A 16,294-nucleotide genomic window follows, 5' to 3' on the forward strand; every position below is an offset into this window, starting at 1 on the left:
ATATATCCTTGATTGCATTTCAAGATAAGCTACTGAATGTTGAGGGACAATGGCTAGAAATCCATTAATAACGGAATAGGCAATCTTGAATGACTTCCCCGTTCACATGGAGAGAGTGGATTTTAAGAACTGTATGTTTGATCATCTATGCTAATGCAAAGAGAAGGAAAACTGAATGATGTGCAAGATGGTCCTAAAACTCAGGATCATTTTTTTGTGATAATTGATTAATTAAACAAGGGAAATATCTAGCATTTTTTACAAAAAGGATAAAAAAGTATTTTTGCAAGGGCCATAAGATGGACTTGTTGGTTTCCTGGCTGACAATAATGTAGACCTCCAGGCTTCTTCCAAGGTCAATGCTAGAGCAATGGGGGGCGGAAATCATGGAAGTTTCCAAGAAGCAGCACAATAGGACTGTCAGTGAGAGAGAGCTGTACAGACTACTAGCCCATGACGTAGAAGTCAGGCTCCAGGGAGTTAAACCTGAGAGTGTTATATCCCTTTTGAACCTTTTCTTGAAAAAGATAAGGAAATGGCTACTGTTCTTTTGAAAAGCATGTAGAAAAAGAACAGAGGATCCCTTTGTTTTGGAGACACCGCAAAGATGCAAAATAGAGTTTGTGGAAAAAACACAGCAAGTGAAAACCCCAAGAGACAGCCGCGGTGCGTCCATTGGGGCGTAGGGGCGTAGCCCCACCAGCCCTGGACCCGCGTTAAAGAATTAAAATAAATGTTTTAAACTTTTACGAAATAATTACCATTTACTTACCATTTACACGGCGCCGGGCAGCACCCGACTTTATCGGGAGTGTGCAGGGGGGGGGGGGGGGCGGGCCGGGCTGGCTGGTGTGGATTGATTGACAGGTCTTTAAAAAAACGTTTTTTTCCCCGCATGTATGCTTCGGGCAGCAACTTGCCCGAGCATGCGCACCCAGGCCGGCCCCATTAGCTAGTAGGGGGGGGGGGTGCAGGACCTGCTGGCGGTAGCGCTGGCAGCAAAAGGGCGACAGGGCGAGCAGTCACTGTGCCCTCCAAGCCAATCCTGGTGCTGCATGCAGCGCCACTGCGCCAGGATTGGCCGGTCACCGCAGGGGCGGGCAATCCATATTGGATGCCGAGCGCGTGACGTAAGGTAACGGTCGGGTTCACTTCACTCTCGACTCGTGCGCGTCGCCTGAGCCCAGCCTCGTGGTCGTGAGGGACGGTGTGTGTGTGGCTACTGCTTGCCCGGCAGGACCTTCATTAGTTCCCCCTAATAGGTAAGGTAACATTTTGATTGGTTAAAAAAGAAACTTTCCACTGCATGTCCTGTCAGGCAGGGAAGGATAAACGCATGCTGTAAATAAATTGAAAATGTACTCGTACAGCGTAGGGCCTTTCTCCTTGGCTGAGTGGCTCTCCGCGAGGGCTCTTGTGTTTGTGATACACTTTGAGCCCTTAAGCCCCCGGTAGCAGTTGCTTCCTCAGCAGTCTGCCGCTACATCCAGGCTTAATTTAAGACATCTGTATACCGACTCTGAGCGATAAACCCCTAATCTCCCCCACCGCGTCCGCGAGGTGCGCTCAGCGGCAGTTTGACTGTCGGTAATCTCGGGACAGAGTGAAAGTGCCGCTCCGGCAGTGTCTGCCAGGAGAGATAGCGAGACAGAAACACTGAAATAACAAACCACCACCGCCATCTGGCAAGTCTAACTGGCTGGCGGCTGGCTATCTTTCGCACCCAAGTGGTTCCCGCCAATTTGCATGCTTTTTTTTTTTAAATGCGCAGTTACCTGACGTTCTTGAAGAAAGTGCGACAGTCGAATGTTTTACCTGATGCTCTGCCTGTGTGTGTGTGTGGGAGGGGGGGTATCATGTTAGCTATAAAGTTAGTCAGTGTCTTTCAAGATTTGTTTTCTGTTTTTAATGTTTTATTTGAAGATGTACGTGAACCAGAACTTCTACATCACATAGTGCAGCACAGGCAAGTTTTTCCACTTTCTGACGTTTACGGAACTAATTATTTTCCTATAGTGCTGCTAGTACCGAAAAGGAGTGTCCTCACGTACACAGCATTAAAGAATACAGGTGGGACGGGGAATATTTTATCATAGCAAGCACAGGCCTCCAGTGTCCGTGAAGGATTGGGGTTCAAGCAGACATGCCAACTCTCCCGATTCAGGCGGGAGACTACCGATTTCAAGGCTAGTCTCCCGCCTCCCGATTCCTGCAAGCAAAAACCCGATTCCTCGGGGGTTTCAGCTGACAGGGCTTGGTATTGTGTAACGTGCTAATTCCTCCAGCAATAGTCAGTGGCGATGCAGGGGCTCCAGAAGGGGTGAAAAACCAACAAAGCCCCATTAACAGGCGAATGGTCTTTTAAAGACCTGTGAAATACGGGGTGGGGGGGCGGCTGCGTGTGTGTGTGTGCGCCCTGGAAGCTATTTCAGCCCGGGCTGCCACACAGGGGAGGGGGGGCGGGGGTGGTGTATGCACTGCCAGCAACCTGGCAGGCCAGTGCACAACACTTGCATCACCCTCTCTCTGCCTGCCATTGCGCTCCATGCTTCTGAAAGATAAGAAAAGAACGTGAATTTGCGTTTCAAATTTCTGATCCTGCAGCAGCACACCTCCAAAGCACATACATGACATAATGTTGCCGCAGGCATGACTGCATTGTGGTTCGCGTTGCAGTGTTTGATGGAATTGAAGCTGACATCCACGGGATCAATATGGCGTCCACTGAGATGCAAAGCAGTTGTCAAGAGGACGAGAGCGGGCTGTATCTCTGCTCTAAGTGCCTGCAGGTGTCAGGGAAGTTGAACCGTCTCCATTTGGAAGAGGTGTGAATTGAAATGCAGCATATAGATAAATCATTAGTTGGAGAGGTTAGTTGTGCTAAGTGTCTGGTAGAAGGGAGGTGAATATGGGGCCGAGAAGGGAAGGTGGACTTTAAAAAGGATTAAAAAAGGCCTGCACAAACGCCTTTATAAAAGTCTTCATTTGATTTTCACCCTAGCCTATTTTTCTCATTCCCATGTTACAGAAAGTCCCATTTGAGTCATTAGGGGCCACATGCATCAAACTTAGTATGCCCCGTATAGAGACTGCGGCTTTTAGAAAGTGTACAACAATTCGAGGACAAATTCATAGAGCAGGAGATGAAGAGCGCAAGCACGACATTTACACGGCACAAAGTGCCTTTTACCAGCTCTTTCATTAATAATTCAGGAGCCGCTCCCAAAACTTCAAACAAGCAGATCGTAGGCAGGGAAATGTCAAGGCTCATTAATTCACCACCGTGTGCTGACGTCCAAAAACATGCGGATAGCTAAATAAAAGTTTTAACTTTTGAATGTACACTGGTGAATATTTAATCTGATTCAAATGAAATCTGTGAATTTCCCAGTGCGTTGCGAGCCTGCCTTTATTGTTTTGTGAATTGTAATGGGTATTGTTAATATTAATGCTTATTGCTGAGGTAGACGCCATTATCTAGAAGACACCTGCTGCTTTATTCCATGGAGTTGAAACATCGACATGCCCGTAGGGTTAAATAACTTATTGTTACACTAATTTATATCAAACTATGTTTTAAATACTGCATATAGAACCAGTACGGTCTATATCGACATGACACCCTGAGTTTCATGTACATATGACAATATTATTTACACATCAAGCAATTCTGTCACACTGTGCTGTCTGCACTACTTTGCATTATATACTGTATTATGAGATTTGAAAAATTCAGTAAATCAATATATCTACAGTACCCTGAGGTGCATCAATTGATCTACTATTACACCTAATTATGAAGAATTACCAGAACTATGTAGATGTGTGTATAGGTTTAACCCAGGGAACGATTATCTGTGTTCTGAGTGCGTTTATAAGCATTAACTCATTTGTATGTTATGAAATAATAAGCATATGCTTTCCTCAAATGCAAGTAAATATAAAATATGGGATACTAAAAGTGCTTTAACAAACTATGCAGTCTTCGACTGTATTTATATCCCACACCAATCAAGTTGATATCAGGTGTTACATGTGGCATCAAATATGATTATTTGTAGTACATTAAAAATATGACACTGTTGTATGAAGTTTGCGATAATGTCTTTTGTTGAGTGATTGAGTTAGTGCACTTAAAACATGTCGGGTCTGCTGATGGTTTCTTCAGGAGGGGCCTTAAATCAGCAGGTTTCTATTCCTCAGGGAACAAGGCCACAGTGATGGATGTGTTCAGGACCTTCCTGAACTCGTCAACTATTGTCATGCTGGTGTTGTTGAAGACGTGATGGGGGCATGCGTCGGTGGGTGCCCCAGAGTACACGTAGTTCATGATGGCAATAGCATATAGAGTGGTGAGAGATTCCCAGTGGGTGAGCGGCGTTCGGCATTTGAGTTCGTGGGTGTGAACCAGTTGATGGGGTCAGCTGTAGTGGGTTGGCTTTCGAAGTTTACATCACTTCAGTATCATTAGTCTCATAAGTTATATCACTCAAATTACACACATAATTCACAACGCTCACTTATTTCACATCACTCACAGTACTCACAACATTCACACCCCTCACATGCATCAATGACATCATCACATCCCGCACTCCATTGACATCGCTCACGGTGCTCATATCAGTCACGGAAGGCACATCCCAGACATCAGGCTCACTGTCCACATCACTCACTGCTGTCAGAACACACATCACTCACTTCAACTGCACTACGTTAGATGTCCCAGACTCTACACCCTTCTGTGTTGGAGCCTCCCTGGATCTGCATTCTCTTTCAGTGTCCAATTGCCTGCTTTGTTGCTGATTCTGGTGGAACACTTTTGATGTATGGGAAAAAGTGGTGTAAAAAACAAGACACCAATCAAAATGTGCCTATTTCCCATTGACACTGAGAACACAGCTTTTCAGAAGCACAAAGACTAGGGTTGCCCTGTCTGTTTCCTCTGTGTGTTTGTTTGCTCTACTAACTAGATTGGGTATCTCCCCACCATTATCCCTAGCCACTTTTCTAGAGTAGTGATGAGGTCACAGAACAGACCGTCCTGCAGAGTTATGACACCCGCTGCAAAGGTTAAATATTTGGTACCTAGGGGTCAGACTCAGACTTGCCTCTTCAGGGACCTTACAATGAGAATGATGTCTGGACCTCAGAGGATGCAGGTTTTTGCACTCAATTCATTCCTTCTAATCTGGTAACTGTTTCTAGGGCAGTGATGGGACCTCTTTCCCTGGCAGTCACTTTCTCCTTATTTTCAAAGCCTCCAATAGATTCATCTGATGTCTAGGAAAAAATTGGAGCGTTATGTTTTTTCCCCACAGTCTTTGTTTCATTACCCTACTGTTTCAAAAATAAATTGTTATCTTTTCATTTTCAGCACCTGACAACCTGAAACATTACCGCATTTTGGGGCAATTTTCCAGCAAACAACAAGAGGACCCCAACCTCCTTTGCTGCTCTCTCACCCGACCCCGGCTACAACCCAGCAAACACCAGTGTTAAAGGTAAGGCAACTGATGCTATATATTTTTTTACATTGTAGTTAGAGCATGTATGTCATGTGGTCACTCTCAAGGCCCTCAAGCAGTGTCTTTCAGTGCCTCCAGCAACACTATGGCACAGAGAGGCAGGAGGCAGTACGGCTCTATTTTTAGCAGTCATTTGAGATGTATTAGGATAATGCACAATATATATGTTAAATGTATTTATACTGAAATTTGATATTATTGCACTGCACCTTATACGTTGTACTTTGATTATTGACAGGTTTCTTTAATATATATATATATATATATATATATATTGGTAAGGCCAGCAACACCCGACACCCCATCATGAATACAGTACAAGAGCTGATTACAAAGTCATTCCAGTCACGGCCATTTGAACAAAAACTGAAGTTAAAAGAATTGAGACCTCATCAGCCTGAAATAAACCTACAGCAAACTACCCAGGACAGAGGAAAAATGTCAAAACGTACATTCTCAAATGCCTGGTACACAAAAGCTGATTGGCTTACAGGCTGCCCTATACGCAATTCTCTGTTCTGCTTCCCCTGCTTGCTGTTTGGCGGTGACTTTTCTTGGACACGGCAAGGAATGGTCGACCTGAAGCACATCGCTGAAAAAATAAAGAAGCATGCGCTCACAAGAAATCATCTGGAAAACCTGACAAGACTGGGAATGTTGGGGGAAGACGCACCAATTGAGCAGCAGATAAATGATGCGTATCGCAAATCCATTCAAAAACACAATGAAGCTGTGGATAAGAACAGACAAAATCTATCCAAGATCATTGATTGCATTCGTTTCTGTGGTGCTTTCGAACTGGCATTGCGAGGCCATGATGAATCGGAAACTTCCTCAAAACCTGGGATCTTCCGAGGCCTAGTGGATTTAATGTCAACCATAGACCAGGATTTGGAAAGACATTTAGCACATGCTACAGTCTTTAAGGGCACCTCTAATACAATACAAAATGAACTCCTTGACTGTATGCTCGAAATAATAAGAAGCCATATTGTGCAAGAGTTGCGAAACACAGACTTTGTGGCTATTCAGGCTGATGACACCACTGATGTGTCCACTCAAACACAGTCCGTGTTAGTGTTTCGGTACCTTGACAGTGACAGAAACATTGTGGAAAGATTTTATGGCTTCACGCATTTAAGTGACTCTAGTGCAGCAACCATCACTGAAGCAATACTGTGTCAACTGGACTTAATTTTCCCGGACCTGCCTCAAAAACAAAAACTTATCGCACAAAGCTATGACGGTGCATCCGTAATGAGTGGGAGCCTTAGTGGAGTTCAGAAGAGAATTTGAGATGTGTACCCTAATGCTCATTTTGTGCACTGTTACGCCCACCAACTCAATCTTATTATGCAACAGGCGGTATCAAAGATCAGAGAGACACGAGTTTTCTTTCAGGATATCGGAGGCATAGCAGCATTCTTCACACGTTCCCCCAAAAGAACAGAAGCCCTTCATGAGATTGTGGACAAAAGCGTACCAAGGGGATCCTCAACTCGTTGGAACTTTCACATTCGTACAGTCAACTTAATCTTTGAACAGAGGGAGGGCCTTGAGAAATGTTTTGTCGCCATAGCATCCAGAGCAGACTTTGATCACACAAGTCAGAATGAAGCCCATGGCTTTATTAGAACACTACAAGACAAAGAGTTTCAGTTCTTACTGTTTTTATTTCATGACATAATGATTCCTGTTGATGTGTTATACGATCAGTTGCAAAGAAAATACCTAGATACTGTCTCTGTGAAAGCCAATACATCTGCATTTGTACAACAGATTATGAAAGTGAGAGATGGGGTTGAAGATTTAGAGAGCAAACTGCCGGAGCATTCTGTTTTTGCAAACCGCAGACAAAACATCACCTCTCTGGTTCGAATTGGAAAGGAGATATGTGACATTGTAATTGTGCAGGCGAAAGAACGTTTTTCGTTCACAAAACATTTGGTGAGTGCGACTTTATTGCAAAGTAAAGAGTTTGCACAATATGATGAATCCTTCCCTGAGCGTGCTCTGAATCAGGCTGTGGAAGCATATCCTATGCTCAAAAAAGAGCAGCTGAGAACTGAGTTAACTGTACTCTACGGAATGCCTGTGTACCGGAAGGCCACAAGCGCCTTGACTTTGCTGAGTTTAATTCATAAACTGCATATGGAAAACTCACTTACAGAGACAGTGACTTTACTAAAAATTGTGATTACGATGCCAATGACAACAGTAGAAGCTGAACGATGTTTTTCAGCCTTAAAGCGCATAAAGACATTCCTCAGGAACACCATGCTAGAGGAAAGACTAAATGCTTTGGCGATGCTATCTGTAGAGAGCAAGCTAGTCCAAAAGATACCGGACTTCAACATGAAAGTAATTGACAAGTTTGCTACACTGAAAGAGAGACGTGCGGATTTCATCTACAAAAAGTGAATGCTGCTACTTGTTTGAATACAAAAAATTCTGATTGAGGTAAGAAATGCATTGTTATCTCTGTTTTTAAAAGTTTTGTAGTGTTTGTTCTATTTGGAGACTACACAGATTTGCTCACCTTTGTTCACTGGCCGGACCTGTCTCCCGCAGGGTGAACGATTCGTTGCTTGTGTTGCCTATCAAACCTTTCCCCTTGGCAAATTGCGAAAAACCTTTATACCAGTGGTTCCCAAACTGTTTACTCCTGAGGACCCCAATTGAGTCACCACTGGAAGCCGGGGACCCCCAAGCAATTTGTATGACTTAAATTTCAAACATTAAAACAGTAATTCGAAAACAATAAACACACGTGTGCACACAAAACGGATACTCGAATTCCTAAGGATTTTAGTATTTTATATTGAAAGAATTTGCAAAAAACAGGAGGGTTAGCGCTGCATCTCCATGACTAACTTTTAAATGGTTGGTTTTATTTCGCAGTATGAGACTCCTGCCAGGGCCAGACTGGAAACCCAAAGCAGCCCTGGCAAATGTTTTCAGACCAGTCCCCATACAGTGCACACCTAGTGCAGTGAGTGCGCCTGACCACTACAAAGGGGGCTTTGGGAGGCTCTCCCCCCAAGACAATTTAGGAAACAATGGTGCAGTCTACAACAAATTTATCATTATATATTGAATTGTATCAGCTTTTAAAGAGTAGTAAATGATGACCTTACTATGCACCAGGATATGACAATCTTTGTTGGGGTTATTCAATGATTCCCATATTATCCTCCTCCAACAGTGCCTCTCATCTCTCCATAGCCCCTCTGCCACATGTATATAATTTGTTTTATAACATCTCTCATACCATTGAAGGATGTCAGAGCACCTTAAATCACACACATATAGGGGCAGATTTACAAGCCCCTTGCGCCACAGGTGCGTCACAAAAAGTGATGCACCGGTGACGCATTTTAGTGCCCCATATTTCCAAGGCAGGAAAAGCAACCCTGCGTGACTTTTCATGGTCTTGTAAATATGGCCCAATTGCACACAGCACTTTACGTGAAAGGGACGTTCCATGAGTGTTGCTGTGGGTGTTCCCACACATAACCCATGGAACCAGACACATTTCCAGATTTGCGAGGAATCGTAAATCTGGAAATGTGTCTGAATGCTACGCCACCCCAGGGGAGGCGTAGGGAGGGGCAACTTGGAGAAATGTATTAATTTCTCCTCTTTCTATGCATGTTGCATTCTGCAGCACGCATAGAAACAGGATATTACCTCTGGTGATTGTTTATGTACAGGAAGGTGTCCCTTCCTGCACATAAACAATCAGTAAAACAATGACGTTTTGCAAGTTCTATGTGTGCTAATGCAGCACACTTAGAAGTTGAAAAACGCCATTTCTGATTGTTTATGTGCAGGAAGTAACCCTTCCTGCATGTAAACAATCTCCCCATGACACAGGCATCCTTGCACCATGGTGCAAATGTGCCTGTGCAGGCGCATGGCAGCAGTTTGTGCGCCAGCACAGGGGGAAGCACAGAGATGCAACATATTGTTGTAAATATGTCGCATCCCTGTGCTTCGAAAGTGACTCAGTGCGGCGCAGCCAAATGGCTTGCGACACACACAGTCAATTTCCTTGCAAATCTGCCCCATGGAGACAATGATTCATACGTGTAAATCAGTGTATAGAAAATGTTACATAAGGCAAATGCGACTACAGGGTGTAGGATTCACATGTTATTCATACTGGTAGGCATTTTTAAAGAGTGCTTGGTCTGGAGAAGCACAAACTCAGGATTCAGAACATAACAGTGGTTAGCATTGACTTTAACAATAAAAATGTATTGCCACCCAAATAAACCTTTTTAGCAGGATTAGGATAATGAAAGACTTGAAACAAACATATTTGTTTCTAACTTGTATCATGCAGCTTGCAAGCAGCTCTTTGATGACAGTTTATAGGTCACTGTGCTAGATTACTATTGTCACTTATGAACTGCACAGTAACAAAAGAATCTGTGACTAAAGCAGTAACCCACTAACCTAGGCACATAAAAAATGTTTTTCAAAATGCATGGTACACGTTCTTTGCAGTAGGCATATTAACCCTCTGTGCTACATTAGATAAGTCAAAGCTGCCACTTGACACAACTCTCATCTCTCTCCAGCAGGTACATTAATCACCGACGTAATCTTGACACTTTTATTGTTGCTGGAAAACTGCTGATTCTACAAGGAACTTTTTTGTGCTTTTAAAATTACTGCCTGAGGACCCCCTGGGAATGTGTCACGGACCCCTGGGGGTCCGCGGACCACAGTTTGGGAAACACTGCTTTATACCATTTATATTTGGGGTACTTGCGTGGACCTATGTGAAGTGTGTGTACAAAGTTCAGCTCAACCAGAATCACGGTAACAGCGCATTGCGCTGCCTCTTTTATATTCAGTATATTGTAAGACTGTTTTTCTTCCCCCGCCTTTCCTTGTTTTGTTTCCCTGTTTTCCCCTTGTTTGCCATTCGTTACTCTAGAGTCTAATATTCAGTATGTTGTCAGACTGTTTTTCTTCCCCCGCCTTTCCTTGTTTTGTTTCCCTGTTTTCCCCTTGCGTGCCATTCGTTACTCTAGAGTCTAATAGAGTCGGAAGGCCGTAGGGGAAGACTGTGGACTTTTCTTCAAGTTCCTGACGCTCCTGCGGAACGAGCCTGGCAACCATTACACTGCTGTGCAACTTCTTCTACTCTTAGAGCTGAGATTTCCATGAGTCTGATAGTCTGAATTCAGCACCTGAGCATAATAGGACAGAATGTATGAAGCTCTGTGGTAATACTGAATAAGCAGCTACCTATGTTATGCCATCTATTAATGTAATAACTGCACTTTCACAATTGCTTTATTAACCTTCCTGCTTTCTCAAATTTGCTTGAAAATGCACGATTTTTCTTCTTTTTTTTCAAAATTTTCTTGGGGGGGTAACCCCACCAAACCCCCCTTTTGGGGTTCGGGCTCGCTCGCTACGCTCGCTCGCTACGGTACTGTATGCTAATTCGTTTGCGCCCCACCACTTTAAAATCTCACCCACCGCCCCTGCCAAGAGATATACACTTTTGAAAGAAGGAGATGTGGTTAGTCTCACAGGAGATCCAGGAGATGTTAAGAAAAAAGTAAAATAGAGCAGGTGAGTACAGATTAGAAAGGTTTTCTTGATCAATGTATTTCTAGGAATGAAAAATAAAGGGACACACGAAACAGGAATGAGTGCCGTGATAAACGTGATAGACAAATCAGTTTGTGGCATATCACGACTTAAAAATGGAAGGGATGTTCTGTTGGAGGATGTTCTTGTTTTGGGGTTTTCTGAAGACTCAAAAGTGGTTGGCGGGTTTGAATATAGATGCAGACTTTACCATTCAAATTAATTAAGGGAATCCCCAATGCATTCCTGTGGGAGGGCAGCCTCACAGCAGTGAGAAACCAAAATAGCTGTTTGTCACTACCAGGACATGTCACACACTTAAGGTACATGTCCTAACTTTTACCTACAATACACCCTGCCCAAAGGGCTAGCTAGGGCCTATCTTAGGGGTGACTGACATGTAGTAAAAGGGGGGTCACAGACATGGCACACACTTTAGGTGCCACGTCACAGCGGCAGTAACACTGCACACACAGGCCCTGCAATGGCAGAGGCCTGAGATATGTTTGAAAGGCTACTTTGGTGGGTGGCACAATCAGCGCTGCAAGCCCACCGGTAGCATTTACTTTACCAGTCCCGGGTATATGAGATACCACTTTACAAGGGACTGACAGGTAAATTAAATAGGCCAAACAGGTCTGGACCAATCTTACCATATTTATTACAGAGAGCACACACACTTTACACTGAACAGCAGTGCTAAAGTGCGGAGAGTCCTAAAACCACCAACACCATGTCAGAAAAAACAGGCTAGGAGAAAGGCAAAACATTTAGGGGATGACTCTGCAAAAAGGGCAAAATCCAACAAGTATCCAATGGCAGTCGAGTTGTTGACAGTTTATTCATCTACCTTTTGGCTAGTCTTCATTGCCATGGTGTTTTACAAAGTTGTTAACATCTGTTAGTGGTTATTTGAGAAACTAAGGGGTTTCATTGAAAGTTTTACATTCTTCTAATGGTGCAAGGTCAGGCTACCCCGTTACAATATTTGGAAATGACTTTCCACTCATTAGAGAGTTTTTGTTATTTGGTGAAGAGGGAGAAGGTAGAAGTGGTACCAGTGAAGAGGTTTAATTTTTTGGGATTCCTAGATTCAGCGAGAACTCTTCTTCGCCTATCACCAGGAAAGTTTTGAGGATATTTTGAAAAGAATTAAGTCTTGAATGACACAAGGACTTTTCTTTTTTGGTATGTACGATAGGATTATGTCATTTATAATTCACACTGTTTTCCAGGCCCCTGGGATTATCCAGCTTTACAGAGGCTGAAAAGAAAGTATCTCAAGGGCTGTTATTGGAATTAGCCTCAGGTTCAGTTGGATGCAGAGGCAAGAGATGATATTCAGTGGTGGCCAAGGAACATGGAGACGTGAAAAAGATGCTGAGAGACTGGGTATGTGTGGTGTTAGTTGTTCTCTGCTGGTCAACTCAAGCTTAATATCAGCATCTGTTGGAGATATGTGTTGAGATCCTACTTGTACTCTGCAATCATCCATGACTTTTGAAAGATGTGGAAGGGAATTTGTATGAGCTGATTCTGAATGTCTAGCTGTAGCTAATAGTCTGAATGGTTTTAGGGGTCCCTGGATAACCACAGAGCGGAGTTGGTGTTGATAACAACATTATGGCAGTCACAGGTATGGTTCCCAGACGTGATGAGCCTGCTGATAGATGATCCAGTGTTGTTACCTTGTAACTCCGCTCTCTCTTTCCTGACCTTAATCAGTACCCTCTGAATCATTGCAAAAGGAGGAAATGTATATGCCCTTCCCTCCCCCACTTCTGAAGAACAGCATCCACTGCTCTTGCCTCCAGATCCTGTCTCCAACTGTTAAACATCAGATGCCGAGCATTCAACCTGTCTGTAAATAGGTTCACATCCAAGGGACCCCATCTTCTGTACAAGATCAAAAATAATCTAATCACTCGAATCCCTTAGGGTCGTTGAATTCCAATCTGCTTCCACATTTCTCTTCTCTGGAATTTACTATGATTGAACCATGACCTTCTTGTCAAGAAAATAACTCAAAACTCCTTTTCCATCTCCACAGTACCCTCAATCGAGCTCCTCCCAACTTGTTGATATACCTCAATGCCAAGACATTGTCCGTCCTCTGCAACACACAACACTTCACCCGATTTCTCACAAAACTCTTCACTATGAACGATCCTGCCAGCAACTCCAGGTGATTCATATGCTTTCCACTCTTGTTGACTGACCAACGTCCTCCTGTTGTCACTGAACCACACCTGGCTCTCCATCCATCTGACTCAATCACCACTTCAGTACCTCTCCAAAAATTGCTCTGCGATTCCATGCTTCTATTTTCATCAAAACCAATTAACCTCCTGCACTTCTTCCTGGCTCAACCTCATCTTCCATAAGTATTTTGCCCCAAACGCAAATGATATCCTTTCAACCTCTGTAGCACTTTGTAATGAGTCACTTGTCCTTTTTCTTTACTAGAAAAATGTTGCACTCAAAAAACCCTGGACAAACCTTTAATCTATGGCCCTTTTCCTGTTTAGAGACTCAACTTCTGAGTCACCAACTTTTTCTGTTCTCTTGAAAACCTTAACATCCTGGAACACCTGTATGTCCTTATAAAATCCATCTGATACCCTTGCACCGTTCTCAACACCTAAGGATCTTTTGAAATTTCCATCCTTCTTTACACAATCTAAGCTGGTCTGCCGCCCAATTCTACATAGATACATATAGGGTCTTGTTTTAAACATACCTGCTCCTCCTTTACATCTCCTCTCGCTTTGACTCCCTTGTGACCTTGATGTCTATCTTTGTGGGTAAAAACCACCTTGCTCTGCCTTATACTCATAACCATAGGGTCTAAATTCTCAGGTAAACAACCCACGATTGATGCCTTATCAACGACTGAGGAATCTACCCCGCATTCTCCGGGTCCTACCAAAAAGCGTCCAGATGTTTCTCTGATCCTTTTTTAAGGAATTAAATGTGCCCACATACCTATACATATCCCTTACAAATCACTCTCCAAACATCATACCACTGCTCTCTATGGCAAATTATTTACTGGCCAATTCAGCCAACTTAGGGTAATTCTTCATTAGTATGCTTTTTCTCCTTTTCATACAGAGTGCAGAATTTGCATTACTCACAGGCATAGTGCCTCCTAGACCCATTGACGGATTTCACCTACATCCACACCTATATTTCCCACGTGAGCCTCCTCACACATATCGATAATCTTTGGCAGCTGACCTAGTATGTCTAAGGGCCTATAATGGTATCCCTTCAGTCCCTTATCTAAACACTTACTAGGGTCACAGACCGATTTATTTTAAGAAATCATTATTTTTGGATCCGATTTTGGTGTATACACCACCTTAGAATCCAACCTAGGCCTTGGATACTCAGACCTCAACCGTGTCTGAACCTCCTTTGGCATTTCCTGCCATATACAATAGGATATGTATTAAGCCACATGCTCTGCTGACGTCCACTGAGGTGACAATAGATGTTGCATCAAAAGAGGGTCAAACATCTCCTCCCATAATCATCCACAAAATCAATATTTTCTATTTTAATGTTTTCCTGTTTCACTTTGCATTCCTTTGACTCACATTCCTCTTCTGTTTCGTCTAAATCTGATGAACAGGATAGCTCCACGTCACCACTACTTGACGTCCCGCCACATGCCACTACATTGTGATCTTTTTATTTAGCCTCTATAGCTTTTCCCAACTCTGGAGCCTTACGCCCAGACCCTCCACATTCTTTTTGACTTGAACCTCAATGTGCTTTCTTTTTTGCATTTTTATCTGTCCAACCATACCTGAGCCCCTTGCCGCAGGTTCAACTTTCTCCACAGACCAACACCTCACATCCTCCACCACATTTCTGTTATCCCTTTTACCGATGTAGCTCTCTACACATTCATCAATTTTTTTTTATCAAATCTCTCAGCCTGATCTCTCAAACACATTTCTACATAAACCCTGACCTTCAAATCAAGGGTTTACTCCTCAACTAGTTAAAAAAAATGCATAATATTTTCCTCCTTACTTTGACATAAAATCCAGATTTTCTTGTCACTTAAAATATGAAAATCTTAATTATTTTCTTATTATCTTTCACATGCACTTTTAGGACCTTGAGCTCTTTCTATCAACCTCATTTTTCATACATCTCACAAGAGTCCCTTGTTAAATATTGCTGAGTGTGCTAATTGGAAACAGTTTTAAAAAAGTACACTGGGGCTTGTAGAACTTGAAGATTTCCTGACATCACAAGCATCCTCTATACACTTTTTCTCTGGTCTATGTCCTGTCAACCTGATTTAACAAGTTCACTTCATTGTGTACATGCATGTTTGTATTTAAATCATGCACAGACAGGGGCAGATTTACAAGCCCCTTGCGCCACTTTTGCGTCACTTTTCCCATGTTAAAAGTGACGCAAAAGTGGCGCAAAGGGCTTGTAAATCTACCCCATAGTTGGGAAGCAATGGCGCACAATGCTGTGGAACAGGGGATTGCTGCAGTTGTGTTTGGAAGGAGTGTACAAAAGATGGGGGGTTTTGGTTAGGGCTATAGGCCTCTATTAATGATAGATAATCCAACAGTTATATATTACGCCCTTTATTTTAAAGTTCCTCAATAAAAGATGCAGCAATTTCCAAATTTAGATAAATAAAAGGTGAATGCAGTCTTTAATGTGTACCATTGTATGCTGGTTCAGGGTCTGGTACTTAGCTCAGAACCCCTCCTCTTAAGTATGGTAATTCATGACTAATTGTCACCACATGGTAGTGCACAGGTGCATGGACGCCACGTGGTGGGGCTTTCTCTTTCTTCGCCATTCTGTCCCGTCTGCCACTCCCTGGCCAGGTGATGTGTGACCTGTTCCACGTGCAGAGTGGACTCAGTGATACTTGGAATGATGCAATGTAGAGTTGATCAAGCAGGAACCCAAACCATTGAGCTGCAGGTTACACAAAGATCTCTACTCAGGTGATGAATCATGGAGATATATTACCAGCCACAGACTTCTGCCACTGCATGGACCCCTCTGCACTCCTAACTCCCGTCCCTTCCCTCGCCATCACCTGGATCTCATCATCGAGACTGGCCACAACTTTACCCATGTTTCCCCTGCAGACATCTGTCTTCATT

At 43.3% G+C, this 16,294-nt stretch overlaps 1 protein-coding gene across 2 annotated transcripts in view; it reads right to left on the reverse strand.

Annotated features, from left to right (window-relative positions):
• Positions 1-16,294, reverse strand: part of LOC146809060 (B-cell receptor CD22-like) — a 500,036-nt gene that overhangs the window by 88,345 nt on the left and 395,397 nt on the right. The window lies entirely within an intron of this gene.

Source organism: Triturus cristatus, chromosome 7, assembly GCF_964204655.1.
Source record: "Triturus cristatus chromosome 7, aTriCri1.1, whole genome shotgun sequence".
NCBI lineage: Eukaryota > Metazoa > Chordata > Amphibia > Caudata > Salamandridae > Triturus > Triturus cristatus.